This window comes from Cheilinus undulatus, linkage group 17 (genome assembly GCF_018320785.1).
Source record: "Cheilinus undulatus linkage group 17, ASM1832078v1, whole genome shotgun sequence".
Classification (NCBI taxonomy): domain Eukaryota; kingdom Metazoa; phylum Chordata; class Actinopteri; order Labriformes; family Labridae; genus Cheilinus; species Cheilinus undulatus.
In genome coordinates this window covers 32,262,303-32,285,199 of record NC_054881.1, presented here as the reverse complement: position 1 = coordinate 32,285,199, position 22,897 = coordinate 32,262,303, and the positions used below count along the sequence as shown (strand labels likewise).

At 41.3% G+C, this 22,897-nt stretch overlaps 1 long non-coding RNA gene across 1 annotated transcript in view; it reads left to right on the top strand.

Annotated features, from left to right (window-relative positions):
* The first annotated feature begins 2,214 nt into the window (after positions 1-2,214).
* LOC121525437 overlaps positions 2,215-22,897 on the top strand; it is a 38,258-nt gene continuing 17,575 nt past the window's right edge. The window contains exons 1-3 of the long non-coding RNA XR_005993216.1: positions 2,215-2,554; positions 16,255-16,404; positions 20,200-20,323. This is a non-coding gene — a long non-coding RNA (uncharacterized LOC121525437). The remainder of the gene's footprint in view (positions 2,555-16,254; positions 16,405-20,199; positions 20,324-22,897) is intronic.

Here is a 22,897-nt window from a genome sequence, read left to right as displayed (position 1 = left end):
TCTTCGCTTTTCCAGGGTCAGGTTGTGGTGGCATCAGGTGAAGCAAGTCAACCCAGACTTCTCTCTCCCCTGCAACACTTTCCAGTTCCTTCTGAGGGATTCCAAGGCGCTTTCAGGCCAGATGGGATGCGAGTTCTGGGTCTGCCAGTAAAACATGCCTGGAAACCTCCACAGGAAGACGCCCAGGAGGCATCCTGATCCATCCACCTCAACTGGTTCCTTTCAAAATGAATGAGCAGTGGTTCTACTTTGAGATCCTTCAGTCCGAGCTTCTCACCCAATCCCTAAGGCTGAGCCCAGCCAGCCTCCTGAGGAATCTCATTTCAACTGCTTGTAACCAAATTTCATTCTTTCAGTCATTACCCAGAGTTCATGACCATGGGTGAAGGTTGGGACATAGATTGACTAGTAAAGCTTTGCCTTTCTGCTCAGCTCCCTCTTCACCATGATGGTACGGTACAGCGCCTGCAAAACTATTGATGCAGCACCAGTCCACCTGTCAATCTCACAGTCCATACTACCTTCACTCGTGAACAATACAGGAACTCCTTCACTTGGGGCAAAGACTCACTCCCAACCCAGAGGGGGCATCCCACCATTTTCCAACGGAGGACCATGGCCTCTGGCATGGACAGGCAAAATCTGTGAGAATATACACTATATACAGTATATTAAAATTTGTGATAAAAAAAATGGGCCGTCTGAAGAGCGCAGGGCTACACAGTCCATAAGTGATATCATTAGAAAGTGGAAGCATTTAGGAAAACCAGCAACTCTGCCACAAAGCTGAAGACCACATAAATCACAAAGCAGGATGAACCACTGCTGAGGTACATGATGCATAAAACTCACCAACACTGCTGATTCTATTGCTGGAGAATTCTGAACTTTCACTGCCATTATTGTACGCACAAAAACTGTGCAGCAGAAGCTCCATTGAAAGTTTTTCCATTGCTGAATACCTGCATACAAGCCTTACATCACCAAGTCCAATGTCAAATGTCAGCTTAAGTGGTGTAAAGTACACCAACACTGGACTGTGGAGCAGTGGAAACATGTTCTGTGGAGTGACAACTCACGCTCCTCTGCTTGGCAGTCAGAGTTTGGCCAGGAGAGAATTACCTGCCTGACTGCATTGTGCCAATGGTTAAGTTTATTGGAGGAGGGATAATGGTTTGGGGCTGCTTTTCAGGGTTTTGGCTAGGCCCCTTATCCCCATTGAATGGCAGTCTTTAATGTGTCAGCATACCAAGACATTTTGGACAATGCTATTCTTTCAACTTTTTGGCAACAGTTTGGGGAAGGCCCTTTTCTGTTCCAACATGACTGTGCCCCAGTGCACAAAGCAAGGACAGTAAGGACATGGTTTGATGAGTGTGGTGTGGAGGAACTTGGTTGACCCTTACAGAACTCTGACCTCATTAATACTCTATAGCAGTGGTTTCCAACCTTTTCCAACTCGGCCCACTTTTAAGTCTTAAAATTTTCGCGGCCCACCTCCAACCCCATAAATACGGGGGCCATATAATGCATTCTCAGAGCACTTTTTTTAAAATTATTTAAGATTGAGCGTAAAGGACTGAACTGAATACAGGAGAAACATGTTGGAAGCTCCACAGTCGCTGACACAGCATCTGTAACATGTTATAGTGGACTCAACTGCAAAACATAAAAATGATTTCGGACACTACTCTGGCTGCGGGCGATGATGTCATCGCCGTCTCACAATTTAAACATTTAGCAGCAACGGCTTGTAAATTTCCTTGACAACGGCTGAGGATCGAAATTAACGGTAGAATTTCAATAAAAACTGCTACAAAATGTAACATATTTTCACAAAAAATAGATATAGTTGTCTCTATAGTGACAACATAATATACATTTTTGTGTGTATTATCACTTATTTTTGCATAAAGCTGATGGTCTCATGTCTTGTAATCATCATAGGGGGAAAAAGTTTCTCCGTTTTGAATCCTTAATATTATCTTACAGATTTGGCAAAACCAATAAACAAAAAAGGACTTCAAAAAGTTTTCAAATATGTTCCTGTGCTCCTCTTGTTCGTCCGTCATGCTTGAGAGCAGCGACCGCGATGCATTATGGTAAATATTGCTGAGCTAGTGACCATCGGTTGCTCATTACTTTTCACAATGCATTGTGGGATAGAATGAGTGCACTATATAGTGAATAACAATGCTCACTCAGAATTCGGACACCACTACAAAATGGCGTATTCACTATATAGTGAATAGGGAGTGATTTCGGACACAGCCTCTGTCGTTTTTATTAGCACTAGAAACAAGCTAACACCCTAGCTAAGCCAACTGATTGAAAAGGTCAGGCCCGCCCACTTTTTGTCGACGGAGGTCATGTAGAAACGAGGGATGAACAGAAATCTCAGAAGTGACTTCATGTTTTCTGTCAGTGCTGCTATTTTGGTGCTTTTAAACCGTAGCCTAACACTCTCTACAAGCCAGGTCCGTCGAAATGTATGTTTTGTTTTTAAGTGGAAGGTGGAAGAGGTTCACCTGGAGATATACTAACCCCCGACAGGGTAAGAAAGCTAGCTAATGCTGGCTAAAATTCACTTTGTGATAACATGTTAGCATATAGCACAATAATATCTGTCATAGTTTAAACTATCAGTCTCAAACTGAATGCACTATGCTGTAATATTACTATTACTGTCATTTAAACTGGCACCTCTACTCTGTGACAGTACACTTACTATTCATATTCACCATGCCATGATTGCTGCACATATAATGTCTTATTATAATGTGTTATATTATAGTATAGAATATTATTTTATATTCTACATTATATTATACTATGCTATACTGCACTGTTTTGTAATATGTTATTTAATTGCACCTTAACTTGATATTAATATTCATTCTACAATACCAACTGCGCTGTCATCTGTTTATCTTTTATTACTTATAATCTTGCTTAATACTGCACATGTAACATACCATTCTACTTGACCTCTTTGCACTACCTCATGTTCATGGCATAACACTTCTCTGTAAATAACTTGCTGCCAAAAAGTGTGCCATTTCACCTCCACAAACACGTCACTTTGTTTACTATCCCTGAAAAGGGATGAAATTGTGAGTTGTATATATGTACTGTCCCTTATTTAATTCAATTACTTATTTAAGTTTTATTTGGTTATATTGTTCAATTCTATTGTATTTTTACTACCTGGATCTTGGGATCAATGAAGTCTTATCTTATATTAGGAAGAAGTTGTTTGTGTTGTCCCATAGTTAGCTGTCCAGTTTTGCTTTTTCGGGGCGCCATAGGGAGATAAACAGTATGATAACTGAATTGTGTTTAGCTGCTTTCGTATTTGTGCAGTTTTATGCTGAAGCATTGTCATAACTTAGCCTTGTTGTTAGCATTAACTGCGCTAGTAACACCTATTTTTTTTTTTTTTTTGAAAGACAAGTCTGCACACGCTGTGGGACAAAGGAGCCTGTATCTAGTAGTTTATTTTTTGACCCAGATGTGATTTTTTTCCATGCCATATTGAACAGCATACTTCACACTTTCCCAATCAGATTTAGTCTACTTTTGTATGTGAATCCATTAAAGTGAGTGGAACACAGGCCCTTTTTTTCTTGAACTTCTGTGCTGTTTTGTATTAACATAAAATACTCTATGTCTGGTTGTATTGATCTGTTTGGGTGTTGTTTTGATCAGTTTTACTTTAAAGACTGTAGTTGTTGATTTTTTTTTTTTTTTTTTTGGCTGGTACAACTGATTAGTAAAGGGGATCTCAGCTCTTTTCAGTTATCCAGATCGTTTGGTTTATCTCAGCCAGAAGAGCTGACTCATTCGGCTCAAATTAGGATCTGCTCTTTCAGCTTCATTTATCCTGCCAAATTTAGCAATGATATGACATATGGTTGATATTTCTGCTGGTAATTTACTCCAACAATGCTAGCGTGTTTTAAATGGCTGAAAATATACTGTAGTTATTTTTCAAAATATACTGCCTCCATAAAACATCTTGCAGTTCTGATGAAATCTGCTCACCGGCTAGTCTTTATGACTCCTGATAAAACATTAATGTTACACCATCAAGCGAGAGTCCTTAATGTATGGTGTGCTGTGGTAGTATTATAGCAACTCTTAGTTTCCATACTATTAAAAGTTTATTGGGTTGCCAATGAAATAATGCAAGTTTTTTCATGATAAATTAAAAATACGTTTTTGTTTTTTTTTTCGATCTAGAGCTTCAGATAATTCTTCAACAGTTATTTTATGGAAAATTGAAAGTCATACTAGCCAGCCACTAGGATGCATGTGCAAGTACCGTGTACTTAAGAAAATCCCTGGGAGTGTTAAGTATAAGCAGTAACTTTCTGGGACTGCTGAATCAAGGGACATTTGTTAATTTTACAAAATCCTGCCACTATCTATTTGCTGGAAGATATTTTACCTGGGGCAGGCCCTTATCTGTATCTGTGTTATTAGGGGAAACATGGTAACTGATTGGGTAGAACTCAGGAGGAAAACAAGCCTTTCTATTTATTCCTAGCGATAATGGCTGAATTATTCATCCTGTGTGATGATTAATTAAAAAAGGCCCCAGGTCCTGTGGCAGGTACAGCCTGCAGAGGAGCACATTGACATTCCCATGTGATGAACTGGATGTCTGTGCCTCCTCCTGTTCTCCTCTGCATGTCTTAAGGGATGGTGCCCTCACACACATTACATGTCTGTGCACCCAACTCTTTAACCTACTTCATGAATACATGAGGTGAAAGACTTGAGGCCTGGTAACCATATGTACTAGGGTCAAGTTGAAACTGTTTTTATGGCTTGTTTTATCTGGTTTGGGTGCCATAAGATTTTTAAGTATAATAGATTTAAATTATATTTCTATAATAGTTAGAAAAGGTTCAGGACTGTAGGTTATGTTTCACTCAATAGAAGAGTAAATAAACATTGTGGAGTCCCTGTTTGATTAAAAAGACTCTAGTTAAAAACAAAAAGTGGCAAAACTGAGTGGTGCAGCACCGAATGCAAAGTGCTGTAGCTGCACAGGAATTGCACAGTATGGACTTTTCTTAATGCAATGGTAATCCTTATGCAGCAAGACGGTTTGAAACCTTTTTTTTCTGTAGGAGACCCCCCCAAAGTAGACTGCATCTTATTACAGCAGTACATTGTGCATTTCTTGATTTATTTTGGCATTGGGAGACAGCAGTGGGTACTTGTTTATCCATGCTGCAAAATTGCAGACAGTTCTCTGAATGACCTGACTGACTTATTCAGAGCAAGAACTCTTAAAAAGGCCCGATTGATCCTGGATGAACCTAACCATCCAATCCTCATGGTTCTTGCTGCTCCCCTCTTGCCACAGATGTGTCTTTCCAAAATGTAAGACTAAAAGATTAAAAAGCACTTTTGTCCTGATTGCCATTTGACTCTTGAACAGCTCAATGTGATATTTATTGGGGATATTTTTTATGCCATTGTTCCCCTTATGGTGTATTTATTTTATCCAGTCTATTCTAATTTTTTTGTGAATGCTTTGCGTGTAACTTCTAGCTGTAGTTTGCCCTTCAGGGGGACAATGAAGATACCCTTGATCCTTGATGAAGCATGGATGGTGCCAAGATTTCTTAAGTAGTCTTGTTGAAAGCTTTTAGTATTAGATGTGATTATTGGGTTATACAGTGGTAATATATTATTTTGGCTTGTCTTACCTCCACATTTAATGGTGTCTCCCTGTAAACAGTGGCTGGCTGCTACCAGACTCAGGTAGACAGCGGCTGTTGTGTCCTCTGACCCAGTGTGGGCAGCTGGCAGTGGGCAGGACATGCCCTGTGGCAGTGCCAGGGGAAGGCCAGGAGGGCTGGGGTCCAGACCTGCTCTTGCCTCTGTTCAGGCCCTGCTAATGGAATGGGGCTGGGCCGCCCATATGGCACTTGTGAGAAGAACGGGGCCCTTGAGGTTGGCACGCAGACTCACCAGGCAGTCTCCTGTTAGAAATTAAACAGGACAGGGCCAGACCTATGTGATCAGCACAGGACCACCCGGCATTATAGATGTACTTGCTGATGGGAATGGAGACACACCTGCACTAGAGGCTTCAATCTGCCCTTTCAGCTGCTAGAAACCACAGTAGCCTTTAATTTTGTATTTGCATTTGTACCATTGTCTCCATAATGGTGACTGGTATAGAATAGCACAGTATGAAATGTCAGGGCCAAGATGATTTTATTCTCACAGGCATAAAGTCTGCAAATATTTATATGATTTCTTCAGACAGCTTGGAGAGTACTGACTTGTGCAGCTTCAAATATTTCACTTGCACTGAACCATCTAGGTCTCTTTAGTATTATTGTCAAAGCATCACTGTTAGCTACTTGTAGTCTCTGCTTGCTTTCTTAAAGTTTGTGCATAAGTATGTAGCATACAGAGATGCACATCATGCTTTAAACACGGACATCTTCAAAGCATTTGAACACAAACTCAACCTGTGAGCAAGAATACTTACCTCCACATACATCTTGTGTCATCATCATCATCAGTCTTTTTGTGATTTATTGACCAATATATTGACTTTATTGTGGACCTCAAGATTACTGTTTGACAGTTTAAAAGCAGTAAAGTTTCGTGTCGGATTCTCTTGGATGCCATAGTTCAACATCATGCCCATACTTTAACTCGATTACCTCTACCAAGTTGTTTTATATGCATCTACACAGAACAGCTGATCTGCAGCTGTGTTGCTCTTGTAGAGCTATCTGTTATTGTGGTGTAGAGTCTGCGCATCTACAAGGTCTGATATGGTGGTTTAGCTTCTAGCCTGCTGTGATGAGACAGACTCAGAGCCTTTGAGTCTCTGTGTCCTCCTCCGCCTGTCAGCTGTTGTCTCTATGAAATGTTCTCCAAACCAGCACACATCAAGGTTTATTTACTCAACCCTATACTCCTTGTTTTCTTTAAATGCATGGTTATGACATGACAAGGGGGGAAAGCAATTAAGTCGTGCCAATCCCTGCTGGTGTGGCTTGTATCGTTATCTATTTCTAAAGTTCTGAGCAGTGAAGCAGAAGTGGCTGCTTGCAGCTCACAATGAATGGGGATGAATTTTCGATCGTGTTAGGTCTTGTGCAGTGTATGGCGGTGGCAGCTGTGGTAATAACCTTGCTTGTCTGAGCACTTCATACTGGTTGCATAAAGTCATAAACAGTGACTGAGGCAGAGAGATGGAATAGGTCAGAGTTCATCTGTCAGGATTCAACAGGTCATAGGAGCAGCTATACACTTCAAAAATGTGTCCTCTTGGTCAGATGGTGTTGAAAATTGATATTGTCAGAGCACAGCTTTCACTGGCATCATTAGACCACCATGTGAATGATGGAGCTTTATTCATGGCTAGAATGAAATAACACATATGCACAAAGTACCAGATTGTTAAATGATTCTCATGAAATAAGTACCCTTTACAAAAATACAGTTAACTTTATGACAAACTGGAGCATAATTCACTCAAAGTTTCCTGGGTGAGGATTCCTAGTTATGGCAATAGTTATAGAACTATTTAATTTATTTTCCTCTTGAATAATATACTTTTGTTAGAAAACCTATGTCATTTGCAATAATTGCAATTTTAGATAAACAAGTTGTCGTTCATTTAAGAAACCCATCTTCTTTTCTCGTTTGTCTTGCTGTTGAATGAGTCAAAAATGATGTAAATGCACCTTTTACGCTGTAATGACTGTTTCTCAAACACAGATAATACGCATTTAGTGCAGCAATGGTAAAACAAAAATCCAGTGTAATGCCAAGATATTAATAGATTCTACAAAAATGGAACCCAGCAGGGTTGCTGTACATCATGTGTGACAATCAAAAATCCTTAAAAAAAAGTAGATGGCTTTGTTTGTATTGATTATTTCGGCAAGTTTATTGTCACAGCAAGTTAATTTTCTTATTTTAACTAGATGAACTGAAAATATCTGCAAAGGTTTAAGAACTTAATCAAAAGTATACAGCAATGATCTGTCGTAAACAAAACAAGAAATGGAGTGGCACACATCACCACCTCCTGTCAGCCGTTCTGCTTCTAAGGCAGCTACAACTCAGGGAAGTCCTCAATTTTGTTTCTGTTGACCTACTCAACAAAAAAAAGCCCAAGTTGATGAGCCAACAACTTGGAGAACGTCCTCTGTTTGGAGGTCAAGGAAATATCAGTTTGCCAGGATGTACGTGGTGTTAGCCCTGTGTACAGGAGCTGGCCAGAGAGGCTGTGTGTAGGCAATGAGGTGGACAGGGGGAGAGCTAGTAGCCCACCAGCCCTCTCTGGCACAGGACCGACCTGGCTCCTCTTTGAGCTGCGTGGGACCAGGAGAAGGAGAGCCACATGGGATGGGAGGAGAGAGGAGAGTGTTGGAGCGGTCTGCAGTACTGCAGTGTTAACAAATGTGCTCACATACTGTATGTACTCAGATAATGCTTACCCTCTAGAATTACTCCGTGCTCCTTGCTGACTGTACCACACAGGCGGATGCTAACGGAACTAAAATTACCACTTCAGGGTGACATTGGTAATTTGTTCTGTGGACCTAAAAAAGGGAGGAAGAGCGGGGGTAATTACAGCCTGCAGAGGCGTACAGCTTGTCGTTGCCCTGCCCTGGTTTTCTTCTTAATACTCTATTAAAAAGTAAGGCCAGACTTTTAAAACAGGTCACTCTGGCTTTCACTCCCTCCCATCTCCATTCCTTCCACCTCTCTCTATTCCTCCACCATGTCTTCATCCTCCTCCTTCTCCTTCCACCACCCACCTCTCTGGATCTGGAACAAAAGCCACCTCCACCGCCACCACCTCCCCTCCCCATCTCCTGCTTTTCCATTTTATTGGTGACAGCTGCCGCGAAACAAACTCGCGGAGCGAGAGAAATGATGTGTCAGTGGAAGGTCCTTTAGCCCGCGCTGCTAATCTGTCACACGCCGTTTGTTGTTTACTGTTTCCTCCTGCTCACCGACTGGCCGGCAGCGTGCACCGCACAGTAATGGCGACAGATGCTGACCCGCAGAAGTGTGAATCTTGCCGATTTCTCCCTGCTGTCAACCTGTAAATTACAACTATCGGGAGTAATTAGACCCGATAAAACCCTTCCAAGCCTCACCCCCTTGACACACATGCAGACACACACACAGATCTGGCCTGTCAGTGACCTGAGTGTGTGCCATTTTAAGAAAGAAAACTCAAGGCCCTCAATTGTTCACTTCATATCTAATGTTAGATATCAGTGTCTTCTCAGCTAAAGAGATATTATGTACACTTTCATTGTGGCTTCTGTAAAAATTGTGCCTTTTCTGTGGTTTGAGGATATTGACTCTCTTTTAGGTCAAAGTCTGACATCCAAACACTTCATGACTTTGAGGACTCTGAGATCGATGCTGGCAGCTCCTCTGATGTTGCAGAGGTGAGTCAGTCCACAGTAAACTATCTTGGATGAATCTGCAGACGCTGCCAGTCGTCCTCTACTTATCCTCACTGAGGTTTTGCAGTGACAGCGGAGCACTGGGCACGACCAGAGAAGTCAGCATAGAGGCCACCTCTTCTTGCCCTGGCATTCGTGTTCAGCCTGCAGCCACCACGGCGTCCACCACTGCCAAGCATGCTCTTAAAAGCAGGGCCTGTGCCCCTTTAAGTAACTCGCCCAATACCAAAGGTCACACAGCCGGGTCTTGTCATCCTCTCCCTGACTCTCTGCCCTCAGCCTCCACCTCCTTCTCAAGCCCTCAGTGCCCACTTCCTGGCCATCAGAGCCAATCACTTTCCACCCCTCGCCTCCTCCGCCGCCAATGCCGAGCGGCAATCTGTCACCCGGGCACTAGGAGATGCCACCCTGCCGGCCGCCTTCCGTACACTGCGGTAATGGCTTCTGGCAGCCCCAGAAAGATAAGTAACAGGCAAAAAGGCAGGATAGTGGGATGAGCAGGGAGGGAGGGCTGAGGGCCAGAGAGCAGAGGACCCTCTCTCACATCCAAGCTGCCCCCTTCTCGCCGCTGCTCGACCCTCCTCTCCCCCTTTCGCCTCACCCCGCTTTGGCCCGGTCGCTTTGCACGATACTTCAGTGAATAAATGAGTCGTTTTAATCCGACTGACAAGCTGGCATTGCCCATCCCTGCCCTCCATCTGTACTGGCGGCCAGCGCAGCAGCAGGCCCCAGGCAGCCCGATGTGCCAATCCAACACACAGCTTATCCTGGCTGTAGCTTCAGGGACAGAAGGGTTAGAGCTCTATGCGGCAGCTACCCTCTCCACCAAAAGAGCTATTTATATAAGAAAGGGATTAGCCGGTGGAGGCTTTGATGAAGTGGAAAAAAATTATGATTTTGCTTCCATCTTGCTCTAGTGCACTTTTGAGATCCTTGTCTATTGTAACAAACCCTGCTCTTTATTTACTGATTTTCGATGTGATCAAAAAGCAAGGGAGGCTGCTACTTTTTACACATTTTTAAATCTAGTTTGATTTATAGATAATAGATTTTTAAGCATAGTTTGTTTTGTGTGGGGCTGGGCAATATATCAAGATTTTAAGATTAAATATTTTTAATTGACAAAGGTTAAGATACATTTGTGCAAGTCAGACAGTGCTCTCTCCCTCTCTAGGTAAAAAATATGATTGAAGATCATTGAGTTTCTCTACTTTTTGATTGCACAGATTTTATCAATTTAAAATGTGCTGTTATAGAAAATTTAGACAACTTAGTATGTTACCAGTATTTTTATACAGTTTGGTGTGTGAGAGCTTGTCTGCAATTTTTGCTACCTACTAACAAATAATGGCCCAGTATTGTGTATCTTGGACTTGTATGTCTTTGCCCTGGTGTTGAAAAGTTTTCAATGTCATATATTTTTTATGTGAATCATATCAAAGTTTATAATTCTGGAACTGTGACAACTATTTGTGATTTCTTCATAGAAGAAAATATTGTGGTTTCACTTTTGGTCCATCTCGCCCAGCCCTAGATCTGTGCTTGCACTTGCCACTGCAACAGATGAATGTGCTCAGTCTGCGACAAACACAGAACTGAAAGTGAAACTAGCCTAATTTCCATCTGTCCTTACCACCGAGGGGTTAATTTTGCCCTGTCATCTTTGGCACCGTGAGAGACCAAATGCACTATCACTCACACAGTCCGCCCGTCCCGGCCGAAAAAACACCCAGAGGGAGAGAAAAAACTTGGCCGCAGGAGGTGCTAAACCCTCTGCACCATTTCCTCTCTCCACAAGCCCTCTCTCCGCTCCCTCACTTGGCCATGTGTCACCTCCAAGTCGTTTGGGAAGGGACCTGGTAACATTTGAGTGCCCAATTAAGCGCAGGGGCTCAGTCCGGGCCTCCTCCTGGGTTCCGTTCAGGCACGTCACTGATGAGCGGGCTGCCATCTTCCCTGTGAATCACACAGACACTCACGCATGTACACATTCCTCCCACCCGCTTATTCTTTTTCATGCCTACTTCCCCCGTCTGTTGTGCCTCTTTTCGCACAAACACACTCTCCTCCCTGGTTAAAGATCCCCTGCAGATCTGATTGCAGCTTACCTTTGGAACAGGAGGTTATAACTGTTTGATCCATGGCCGCCAGACCCTTTGCCAGCTATACACCGGGGCCTGGATGCTGCTTATTAACGGGAGGGGTCCTCCCACTGCACTGCTGAGAATCTGAGGGCTGGGTGTTTTGCTGCTTTGGTGAAAGATTAAGCACTGTTTTCTTAAATTAGCCTGAAAAACATGAAGCATAAACATAAAAGGAAATATTCCTTATCTGCAAGGTCAACTATGCACTCATTATCGCCCAGATTGAATAATTACTGAACTTAAGAAGTGTAGAAAAAATGAAACAAACACTCTGAGTTAGCACAGTCGGGCCTTTTGAAGTGTTAAAGGAATGCTTATTCCCCTAACTGGAGTGAAAGAGCATTGCTGGATAATTTAGGTTACAGGCTCGGCAGTGACAGCTGGGCAGCATTGAACGCCAACCAAATCGACATAAATCACTGACTTTTTTTCAATAAGTAGGTTAATATCTCAGAATGGTGTTTAATGTTTTATTTAGCAGTGAGGCAGGGACAGAGTTAAGGGACGGCAAGTGTTTTTGAATGCAGACAGTAGGTGGAGGGCTAGGCAGGGTTTGGCATCTCCCCGCGGTCGCTTCCGAGCACGCCAGCCCTGTTAAAGGAGCGTGGCAATGATCGTTGCCCCTCTTGAGCCCTCTCCATATTAAACAAGTGCTTTGTAAGTGTGCCGTCATTACTATTCATCACAAATAAATACTTAAGCACTGAGAGCTTAGCACCCCGCTGCTTTACAGTTATCCATTATTTCTGTCACCTGCTTGTCCTTTTTTGTCTCCTCCCCTCAACGCCTCGTTCTCCTGCTCGTGACTGAATGTGCCCTTCAACTCAGTAGTGCGCTGGGAGCGAGCTGGTAGCTTGTGCCCATGTGCCAAGCCTCCCTGCTTTGTGTCCCATATTTTCTGCCCTCACCTGAGGCCTTTCCCCTACAGGACAGCAAGGCCAGAAGCTTTATTGTCCTACATGAACTGTCCAAGACAATGCCCTTCTACAGTTTTCAACTATTTACTATGTTCTAGAGCTGGGCAATAGGGTTACAAAACAATCTCTCTATATATGCTGTATATACACTTTTCCTCTGACATCATCTAGTCATTGGTGCGTGCAATGTTGAGAAATTTGTTCTGGAAAAGAACAGGCCTATGCTCAGTAAATGATGGGGCCACTCTGAGATACCTCAGCCTAAATCACAGCTTTCTGTTAATGGTTTATGGGGCATATGGCTAATTATTGTTAAGAATTTTAGGGCCCTATGAAATCCGTTTTATTTTTTTCCAAATCCTGTTGTCCGTTAAAATTTTGTGAAATTCTGTTTTTACCCTTTCCACTAATTTTATCATAAAAAGAGTGTCCTGTTTATGTAAATGAATCAAATGTTCACTAATTAAATAGAAATAACCTTAAGTTTATTGAAAAAGGTCCACAGTTGGCCCAGGAGCCACAGTTTGGATAACCCTGTCAGATATTTCCAACATTTTAAGACACTTCCACGTGTATAATTACATCTTAACTGATGTTTATAATGTAAATAAAGAAATCCTTCTGTTCTCTCAAACAGACAGTGATAGTAACTTAATAAGAAAGTAAAGTTAAAGTTAAATAGTTAAAAGTAAACCTGTTACCTAAATTTTCTTTACTCTCACAGTCTGTAACAGTCCATGCAGTTTGATGCTGCATTGTGTTTTTACTCCTGACTGTATCAGTTCTCTCTTCATCTCTCTATGAACTGTCTGTCTGTCCGTCTGCATCATATCAGACCGCTACGTTAATGCAGACACGTGTTGGCTCGTTAAGCAACCAAAGGAACTACAGTATCTACAGGAGGAATTGTTAAGCTAATTGATACTCGAATGTAACATCATTTAGACTACGGGACTTCGTAAAATCTTGAGTCTGTCTGTCTCAAGTTTAAGCCTCCGAGGGGTGAGCAGGTCTTACAGTTGTGACTTCAGCTGTGTGCCTCGTACACAGACACGCCTCTCTCTCTCTGACTCTCTGGTGTGGTGAGGTAAAATTACTCGAAGCACAGATGAGTTTTCTTGAAGGTGCAACATTAAGTCGCCCTGTACTGCCCTGTGTTGAGCTACGTGAGGTTTGCCGGTGTTTCGTGCAGCTGCTCTGACATGCTTTGTATTGTTTGGGGGGGGCAGGGTGAGTGTTTGTGAAGTGAGGCACAAGTTGTGCCACGCTTCAGTGATCCCCTGGTTTTCCTGTTTTCCAAAGGATCCGCCCCTGGTCTGGATGAGAAAGATGCTCTGTGCAACAGATAGGGGAGACGCTGATGGCTCATCTCCACATTCAAAAAAGAACAAACTGCACGAAGCTGTCAAACATTTTAGAGTGTTGTTACTTGCATGATTAGCTCGATACGCTCTATGAATCAGACCTTGAGACAGAGCAGGTAGCAAATGACTGCCAGTCAGGCTGCCATTTGCTGCTGTTTTTATTTTGGCTTTATTCATCAGACCCTTGTGAGTTGAGATCTTGTTATTTTGGTTGCCAATATTTTTACCTTTTAGATGTCTTCTTAAAAAAAGCCCACTAACAAATCCTTATTGTCAAAGTTGTTAAAGAGTAAAAACAGTGGGAAAGTTTTGTGTCAAAACTAAGAAGTACAATTTGGTCCTCCAGACATAGTTTGAACATCCCTAGTTTACAGTAAGAACCACTACTATTAATATGCTTATTTGCCTTAAGATAAATTGTAATCTTTTGTCTAAAGGGGATTATCATTTATTTATTTAACAGGGATTAAGGAGCAATTACTGTATATTATTATTAAAAAATAGGGGTGCACCGATTGCAATTTTCTGGCCGATCACCGATCTTTAAAAAGCCCAATTTTTGCCGATACCAATTTTTTTTATAACTGACAGCATACACCTTCAATGTTCCAATCTTATTTTATTGAATAACATTAAGCAATACCCATGAAACAATACAAACTTGTTGTTTTAACTGCACATGAGGTAGTTCTCTCAAATATAAATGAAAAGTTTAAAGCATTGCTGTCCAAACTACTAAATTATATCAGTTCCTTTAGTCTTTTATTTTTCACATTTTAGTAGGTAGGCATATGAAACCGATCTTATCCACCGATCTTATTTACAAGGATCGACCGATCACCGGTCTCCTAAAATTAAGGAAATCGGCGCTGATACCGATCTCGGCCGATCGATCGGTGCACCCCTATTAAAAAATAAAGTGATATGGATACCTGCTTGCTACCGTGATAATAAAAATGAAAGAACTTAACACCTGATATTAGGTTTTTATTGTTTGGTTTATCAAAACTCCTTCATGCTGTCTAAATTGCAGAAATATGTTGGCAACATTTGGAAAGGTGGCTCACTCCTCACCAGTTTGAGCCAGTTTTCCAGATGTTGCCAACATATTTGTGCAATTTAGATCATACCCTCTGTTTTGATTTAAAAAATATACGTAATATATTAAGGATCATTATGTTTCTGTAGTTTTTGATACAACTGATCATTAAAAATAATGGACATTTATCATTTTGAAAGACGTGATCGTTAAGAGTAAAGAAGAATTTGACATCCTTAGTATCTGAAAATGTTGCCAGTGTGTTTTATTTTGCCAGTGTTTTGGACTTTGTTTACAATTATTGACAACAAAAAATTGAGAAACTGCCAATATTGGTTTTGTTGCACTTATATTTTTGTTGCAGTAGTATCAAACAGGTTTCAGTATTCTGTCATTTTTACTAGAATCTTATTAAATTTTCTAGTTCTGGTGCTTTGACAACCATTTTATGATTACTCTATAGAATTCAGCTAAAAACTTAGAGATGATGTTTGCTTCATGTTGCCCACCTCTACTTTTTATAGTTTTCAACATTTCAACACTTTTTTGTCTTTTTATTTGCACAAATTCAACCCCACAAACACCCTCAAGTTCAGACACACCGAGTCCACTCCTGCCCCAGACGCAGGGGCAATGGTCCACTGCAGCCCGTCCTCTATGGCTGTTTTTTGGAAGGTGATCCAATCCTTTTTCCTCTGCCACTGCGCTTGGCGGGCTGGCTGGCTCCGCTGCAACGCGGCGTGCGCTGGCGTTGGACTGAGGCCGGGCCAGTGCGCTCAGGAGCTGATGAATTGCAGGCGAGATGCGGGGCGGCAGCCGGCGAGGAGCTCCGGCGAGCGGCCGTCACGCGCTATCACCGTCTGCTCATGTGATGGGGGAAATCAGAGAGACAGCGCTGACAACTTAATTTAACACCAGATCTGGAGGAAGCCAGAGTGCCACAGCGCTCTGGATAATTGATAACTCTGCTATTCCGCCACACCTCACCTCACCTCGAGCCCACCACGCTCCAGCTCTGCATCCACCCAAATCAGTGGTGGACACATTACTGTACAGATTTAAAAGCTTGTCAGGTTGTTTGCACTGGTTAGATGCCTTTTTCACTCCATGTGTGAAAATGGAAAGCTATATTTGGGCTTAGTGGGATGTTCAGTGGGATGTACAAAACTCTACTAAAGCCAAACCAGGTTTAAATTTAACGAAAAAGAAAAGACTAAAGATAACAACTGTCAATTTTAGTTGACAAGGCAAAGATCATAATATCATCTTCCTGTCGGCAGTGAACTGATGTGTCCTCAACTTTCTGCCTTTGTTTAGGACCCTGTGACTGCAGCCATAGAAGAGAGAGCTACTGCAGTGTTAGAATTTCTCCTTGGGCCACAGTTCGGTGGCGCTGTGGGGGGAGCGTGCTGCCTGGATCTCCTTCACAGGCTGCTGAAGGCTGCATAGCAGAAGCCCGGTTGAATGGTAATGCCTATTAATTACTAATACAAACTGCTAATTAGTAGACCAAACACTGTCATCTGTACAGTTTGTTTTCCCTGCAGCGATGATATTGAGATCTAACACAAAGAGGCAGTAAAACCTGAGCAGCCTGATGCACATCAGAGTCAAAGGGGACTCGCTGCTAAGTATGATTTAAGCCTGGCTCATGCACCGGAGAGGTCGTACAAAGGGCAAAGACGGATTTCATAATGACGTGAAGTATTTATTACTAAAGTACAGCTTTGGTAATGAACGCTGTGATATGTAGAATTTAATTTAGTCACAGGAAAAAAGTCTAAATTTATTCAAAAAATTATTCAACCTATTTTTTAAAAGCTTTTTGTTCCAGCATTTTCAAAACCAGAGAAATCATGAAAACACTTTAAAAATTTTTGCAAGATAATCTTTAGAGACATAATGGACCCCCTGCTTGCTTCAGAAGAGGGGCATCTGAACTAAAATCAGCACGTTAAACTTGTAGTGTGTGCCTGCTACACTTGTGATGGACTCTGATTATTTTCTGCCATTGGTTGTGCCCTATTGCGCAGAGGCTTTGTTCCTCAGGTCTGTGTTGCCTGTTTCCTTTTTGTGGTCCACTTGAAAATTTTTTTATTAAGGGGAGGGGAGAATGAAGTAGCAGGGAGTCATTCCCAGTTCTACCTGCTATCCTTGACATCATCTTCTTTTGTTGAATTGATGAGTGCACTGAGGTCGACTCATGTTTGATCTGACTGATTATTAAAGCCAATATTTGGCATTTGGCCAATTATCAGTATCTACATTTTATCTTACCGATAATTGCTAATATTAATTCATCAAAAAGTGTGCTACTTTGGCTCCTCTCTAAGGTTTGTCTTCCCTTCTGGCTTTATTTCACTCTCCACAGTCTCAGTCTCACCATCTGTCCTGTATAAAACACAATCTGATTGGCTAGATGTCACATGAAGACCAGCCAATCAGTACTTAAGCCTGGGTGCCACTGAGACAGTTAGCATATGGCATCACTTCTAAGGATGTTCCTAGGCATCGTATCCCCATTCAGCTAAATGGCCATTTAAATTGTGTTTAACCGATTATTCTAAAGAAAAGAAAATCCTTAGAAAACAGTCAAATTCCTCACAGGATCATTGTGTCAGCAGGTATGATGTGAGCCTGATATACTCTGTACAGCGTGGCTAACATTAGCAGCTAGCTCTGCCAGCCTTCCTCTTTGCAGATTAATATCGTGCTTTGATATGTGGCCTCTTGTAGTTATAGATGAGTACAACCCTCGACTGCCTACATACCACTTCATTTCCATTTACTACTATATAAACAAGTCATACTGCGCTCTTCCTACAACACGCTAACTGCTAAGCTTCTCATATTTACATCTGGTGAAGTGCCAGGGAAAGCTCAGACAGTAAGGCAGCGGCTGCTAGTAGCTGGAAGTTCATTACAGTTCAAAAGAGCACCTGGATTTCAAGCCCATGTGTCTAAAATAAATAATAGGTCATTTGTCTTACCGACTCGTAATTCTTGAACTGACTAATTTGATAAACATATTCAACTGTTAAACTGAGCATTCCTAATCACTTCCCTTGCTCTGTGCTGTTTCTCATGCTGATAGAGGGATGAATTGTTTGTTTTCCTCCATTCTGTGATCCTGCATATACCTAAATTTAACTAGCATCTGCCCTGAAAAACCAATATTGGTCCACCCCTACTGGTGGTGAAATTTACACTGCTCGTTTATGGCTGAAATCCTAATCACAATTGTTGTGACTGACATTGCTAGTTTTCTAGGTGATTTTTCAAACTTCAACACTTCAACATTTTGAATACTTTGAAAAACAAGCAACAAATAAAACAATGCAACAATGTATGGAATAATAGCATATAATAATTAGAAATAAACAGATAACATAAAGGTAATGTTGATGTGCACAAATATCACAACAAACACCTGAAATTTGGACATAATTAAAGAAACATGGCATGCAGCAAAGTATTTGTTTAATCTTAATTATCTTGCACTCATAATTGTGACAAACCAAAGTTAGTAAGTGAAATTTGAAACTCTATTAATAGCCCACCCAACACCACTGCGCATTTAAGCTGTGAGTTTACTGTTGTAGATTAATATTTTACCTTAATAATGACGTATGGATTAATTAGGAAGGATAGAAATCTAAGGAGTGTTAACTTTTCAGTTATGATGATTTTAAGTTTAATATGGTCTAAAGTGATTTGGACACAGTTGGCAGTCAGACAATATTCTCTACCTGTTTAAGAGCATGGAAGTGGCCTTTTACAGTTTAAAAGCAGTTTACTGATAGTAATTGACTTAATTTTCTTTTGTAATGTTTTTGAAATACAAACATTTATTTATTACAGAACTGCATTTTAACTTTTTACTTAATATAAGGGTTTTAATCCCTCTAAACTAGATGAAATAAAAACAGGGCTTAGTATTGGACCTTCATTGCTTTATTTCTGCTTTAGCAGCAGTGTTTCTTCCACTGAGCATTATAAAACCATTGAGTACTGTTGTGTAATGTCTAGCCAGATTTGTAATCTTGTTTGCTTTCTTTTGAACAAATGTTGTCTGATTAAAGTCAAAGCAAGCACAGTTTTTCAATCAGCAGTCGAGACATAGCGTATTTTGTCAAATAAAAGTAAAAGTAAGTTGTAGTTTGAGTTTACTTTTTCTGATGTTGTGAGCCAAAACGTATCCAGACGCTACAAACAAAATAGACAGCAACAATATGACAGTAAAAGAGCAATTTCACCTCCAGTGCCGTCAAATAATGTTGAACCGAATGTGATTACAGTTTTCCCCTTAGCTTTTACGATTTAAACATGTCTCAGGAAAGACTGCGCTTTTACACACCAAACACAAAGATTTGTGAAAGTGTTTAGATTTCTCAAATCAAAGGATGATATCAGGAGTCAGGGATCATACTAGAAAAGAAGTAAAATGTTTCTTACAATGCTCAGCCCTCATGTATGAGAGGGATGCTGAAGTCACTGTAGGATTTCTGCATGTTCGCCTAGTATCTGGCCCCGAGGCCCCACCCAGCTCTTCCCAGCCAAGACGAGATGCCACCCCACCCTGCCACCCCTACGCTCCTCTAACACAAAAAATAAATGAGTAATCGGCCACAAAGTGTCAGCCAGCCCTAATCCCCTTTTAATTTCCTTGTGGGGCCTACGCCAGCACTCTGGCTGCTGCATGAAGCTGGCCGATGATGGCAGGACGGCCGCGGTGACAGGCAGGCAGCGCAGGCAGTGCAGGCCTGGGGGTGTTTACTGGGATCCCAGAAAGAAAATACAATAACCACACACTGCCACCACTGTTTGCCTTACACTTGAGGAGGATTTAGGTTTCTTCAGCACTCTGTCACAAGTATGTGTGTGCTCACGTGCCCGCACTCACACAGGATTGTCGTGCAACCAGATTGTACTATGGACATATGCATGCTCCTTTTCTCCCAGCTTCCCTCTTGAGAGCTCACACACACACACAAACACACACCTACATGCATATATTAAGCATGTGCTCGAGCACTCAAGCACACCCCTGGTAATACTGCTCTAGATGAGGCTATTTATATCTTAATTTATACAGGTTGGTCTCAGCGTAGGGGTCGTCGCCACACAGCTGCCCAATCCCAGGCAATCCCACAATGCCCAGAGTATTATCTCCTTTTGAACAGCAATTTATTTTCCTCCCTGCTCACTGTTATTCAAAAGTAAAGGTCCTGTCATTAAAATGTATGCTCTCTTTATGCACAGGCACCGGAAAAGGGCAGCGGGCGAACTGCATTCACTCCCTGTTCACGTAATGAAAGGCGCAGACGAAGAACGAGGTGCAGGCTGCAGAGACCGAACACGTCTTTGTAACACATTTGCCCAAGAGGTGGGTTCATCGGAACAAAATGGGGAAGGTTAACGTTATTCTGGCAGATGAAGGAATTTTTCATGACATTTACACACAGCAGGGATTTTCTCCCAGGGAGCGCCCTCATAACACTCGACTATACAGCATATGAGCTGTGCCATATGTATTAAGTGTACAAAATATTAAAAGTGTCTCCTTGTTACAGGCAGTAAATACTCAGAGGAAGACGTAAACATTCTTAATGATTCAATCTGCCATGTTTGCACGAACTATCATAAAGAGATGCACATGGAAAAAGGGACAATAAAGGGATTTTATCAGGGTTCAGACGCTGCAGTGTTTTTATACTGAGTAGCAATAAAAACACTCATCACTGTCTTTAAATCATAGGAGCGGCCTTTAAAAGGTGTCCACTTGTTAACCAACGATTTCATTGTTTTTAATCCTTTACATTTGCATTAATGATTACCACCTCAATATGTTTTTTCTTTAAAGTGTTTTTTAAATTTTGTTCAAAAAATTTGGTTGTCAAAATATTTTGTAATTCCTGCCATATGAAGAGTTTAAGGATCATAATTTAGACAATATTGCATATACAAAATATTTACATAACATAATGTTGGCATTGAATATTTCAGATTTTTCCATACCAATTATAAGGTACAGCAAGAAACTTACTGAGATGTTAAATGTTTTGCCATTACACAGTTTGGCCCCCAGAGACCACTGACATTTTTTAAACTTCTAAATGTCGCCTTGTACATGTTTTGGACATGATAACCAAATGTGACAGAGCCTCTTAAAAATGTACAATTGTTGTTTTTTATGTTTTGTTTGTGTGGCAAAGGGCAAACAATGGTAGATATTTAACAACATATTTAATATATTTCAAGTCTCAAATACAGATATCAGTATTAGCAAGATTAATGTTTTTTAAAAAGTAGAATTTTTGAGACTGAAAAATAATTATGATGACTAAACCTGTTTTATTACTTAATTTAGTCATTTTATTACTTCAAGTTGGTTGTTAAGTTGGTTTGTAGAATGAAGCCAATGTTAGCAGTGCTAGTTCCACCAGTCCTGTGCTGAATATCACCACTCATTGCTTGTGATTATAACCAGACAGTCTCTGGACAACTTAATTCCAGAGGAAAATAGTGGTAAAGCGCTGCTATCAGTATCAGTGAGCATTGTGGCAGCATGAGAGTAGTTATTAAGAACAACTACAAGGGTTTCTAGTGGTGGTGGCTGTTTTACAGTTTAGAAAGCATTTGAGCGGGGTTGTGGGCCTGAAGTAAAAAAAAACAAATAAAGGAAGAATGAATAAAGCCAACTCATAATTCAGGTGCTTTGCCAGCTAATTGTGCTCATCCCCAACTATGGGGTGTATCTTGTCTGCCCTAATAGACGTGTATTGTTGCTATGAAAACACTGGATGTTACGTTGAAGACTGCTACACAGGACATGCTAACTACAGCTGGAAGCTGCAGTTCTGTAACCTGGCACGCCAGATGGATTTCACACATCCATCTGGAAAACCACTCATAGACAGCGATTGGGAAAGGGCAGAGCCTTTAAAAAAAAACTCGGCGGGTGATTGGATGAACGTTCTTTCTGTCATATCTTTACGGGCCAATCAGAGCAACAAAACACGTGACGTAGCCGCTACCAAGCTGCGCCCTACGAAAGGAGTAAACTCCATTAGAGCTGCATAACACAACCCGTGGCGACTGTAGACATGTCAGTACACGACTTTTGCCGTTTTTGAAAGGTAAACAACTCAATGCTGTTCTTTGTTCTTCTTGTAATGAAGAAATGTCATCAAGTTCTGGTAAAACTTACGCTTTAGCAGCATCCACACTAATGTCTTCTGCCATAATTGCACCGGTCTCTTGTTGCTGCTTGCTTACGTCATGACTCTTGTACTCCCCCTTGACACTGACTGGTCCTGTCATTTTCTAACCGGGCCCAAAAGGTTCAGATGCGAGCTTTGCAAGATGGCTTTGTCAGTGAGAAACAAAGAAACAGGTGTATCCATTTAGCAGTTCTGTAGCTATGTCTCATTATTGTCTTGTGCTGCCTACTTGTGATCAACAAGCTAGACATCATAGTGATAGCACAGCTAATGGCTATCGTGAAACTAGTGGATGTCTCTCAACTGACTCTGGAACGAGTCGGAAAATTTAAGCTACCACTGTCCTCTAGTCTAGCCAAAATTACACAGTCATTACTTTGTTTTATTAGTAATGCTCTGCGCTGTCTTGGTGTAGTTAAGAATGATGGCTTCCATGGTATGATAAAATCATTGTGGCCTGTCATGTCATGCCCTCCCAACAACACTGTTCAGCAGTCCTTAAAGCTTAAAGCTGGACAGTACATGCAAACTGATATAAGTTGAAGTATAAAATATGGGAGTACATTTACTCTGGATTGATTCTTTGTTTCCCTTTTCTTTAAAAAAAAAAAAAAAAAGAAAATCCTGCAAGCAATTTAATTCATCACAGCAAATGAGTAAAATCCTCATCTTCTGATTGCACAAAGACAGTTATAATGCTAGATGATGCAGGACTATTTTTTCTATTTATGCTGTTG